Source organism: Perca fluviatilis, chromosome 10 (genome assembly GCF_010015445.1).
Source record: "Perca fluviatilis chromosome 10, GENO_Pfluv_1.0, whole genome shotgun sequence".
NCBI lineage: Eukaryota > Metazoa > Chordata > Actinopteri > Perciformes > Percidae > Perca > Perca fluviatilis.
In genome coordinates this window covers 24,057,987-24,060,120 of record NC_053121.1, presented here as the reverse complement: position 1 = coordinate 24,060,120, position 2,134 = coordinate 24,057,987, and positions in this window count along the sequence as shown.

Sequence of the window (2,134 nt, the reverse complement as noted above, 5' to 3'; positions counted from 1 at the left end):
GGTCTCTCTCCCTCCCTCCCTCCCTCCCTCTCTCTCTCTCTCTCTCTCTCCCCTCCCTCTCTCTCTGGGCTTTAGTGCGTCAGCTCTGCACCGAGCAGAGCTCAAGTCTGCTCCTGACACACTGCCAACTCCCTCCCAACTTTTCCTTAACTTCACACTCCCTCATGCTCCTTTTTGCAGTTTTCCATGCCTTCAGTATAATGCTGACTGTACTATAGTAGGCTGGATTGTTAGGCTGCCATGTTCACGTCCCCACTTTATTCAGCTCTACTATAATATAGATGCACACACAGTGTTGAATAGATCTATTGTAAACAGAAAATGAAAATGTATCCACACCCTTTAGCCAACAACTTTGGCCCATGCTAAGTACAGCCTTTTATACACAATAATCACATTCAAACAGAACAAATATGAAAGGGTGTCATTGTGGACATACTGATACATAGAGCCTTTCTCAACTCAACCCCCCGCCCCCCTCACTGCTATGCCCACAACTACTCTGAATGGATGAGTGTTCATTAACAGCAGAGACTCAAGTGGAGAAAACAGATATATAAATGTATATAAACCTCATCTACAGTGACTCACAGCGCTTGATGTGAGGCCACACACAGAGCAGTAGGAGAGCAGCAGTACGCCGTCCTGATACGCAGCCACTCAGCTGATCCAGCTTAGCCTCTCAGCCATCTCATTACTGCACAGCATCTGCTTAATGTGGTCAAATGCACACAAACACACACTCTCAGCCGCCCACACATACACACATCCTTACATCAGACAGAACCTGCTGACATAGCCTTGGGTTTAACAAAGCACTATAAGACGTTGGTTTATCTTTAAAACATTCTGCTTTATTACAGAAAATCTTCAGGTTTTGAACATACTAGTTTCAAAGAGGTACATTCAGCTTGGAGGTTTGGAGCGTTGAGGCTGGAGACCCAAAGGGCTGGAGGTGGCGAGGTGTCCCTGCTGCATGGTGCAGGGCTGCTGAGGTGCCTGAAGATGTCCACCTCCACCCCTCACAGACAGGGACAGCGTCCACAGCCACAGAGCCTCTCGTGCTTTTTTTGTGTGGACATTTTGATTTTATTACAAAAGTGGCTGGAAAAAGGTTGCATTAAAAATACAATCCATTATTTTATACTTTTTATTTAGACAGGCAAAACGTTAGATTCCAAGATATTTTTTTAGCTCTGAAAATAGCATCTCTGATGTCACTTAAAGGTTTTTACATTTTTTAACAAAGCAGGCAGCCCCTTTCAGTGTGTCCTCTAACATCCGGTGTCTCTGGCACAGTGCAGTCTGGAGGTGACATGTCACAGAGTAAAGAACAGCCTCCTTCATATTCCATACATCAGAAAAACAAGCTGTCTTGGTAGAAAATGACACTGAAAGGCATGTACATTTTTCCATTTGTTAAGAATAAATCATCAACTTATTTTTTTTTTAAATCTCCATTTGACTGCCATTCTGCAGATGCATTGTATCAGATGTGTCAGGCTACAGTCAGTAGGGTGAAATACAAGGCCAATACTAGAAAGTACCGGAGTTATTGTTTCAGCCGGGATCAGTGAAGTAGTTAACTATAAAATCAACATATTGACAGATTATGAAGGTACGCATCAGTTTAAACAAAGAGTTATAATAACCTGGTAAAAGGAGTGGTATTGGTTCAGAGGTTGACTGTGAAATTCGGAGTGTGTTGGGGGGTGGGGAGGGTGGGGGGGGCTGCCTGTCTTTGCATGTATGACAAAGACTATTAAACAGGATTGGCACAGGCTCACATCAGGGCTGGATTAACACAGGCTAACTCAACTGGCACAAAGCTGACCACTCCACAATAAAAAAAGATTTATGTCATAAAAGTAACATTTGTGAGTAAAAGTACACTTAACAATAAATATGCCAAATAGACAATACATGTTTCTGGAAAAATAAAAACAAAAACAGTATTTGGAAAGTGTTTGAAACCATGGCATGTTTAAATGGAATGTGTGAAGCACAGAAGAAATAGTTAAAGGAAGGAAAAAAAGGCCAAACCAGTCCACTCCATCCTCCTGTCGGTCAGCAAATTTGACCAAAAACAGAAGGAAGGAGATGGAGCACGGAGCCTTACAGTGGCATTAACTAG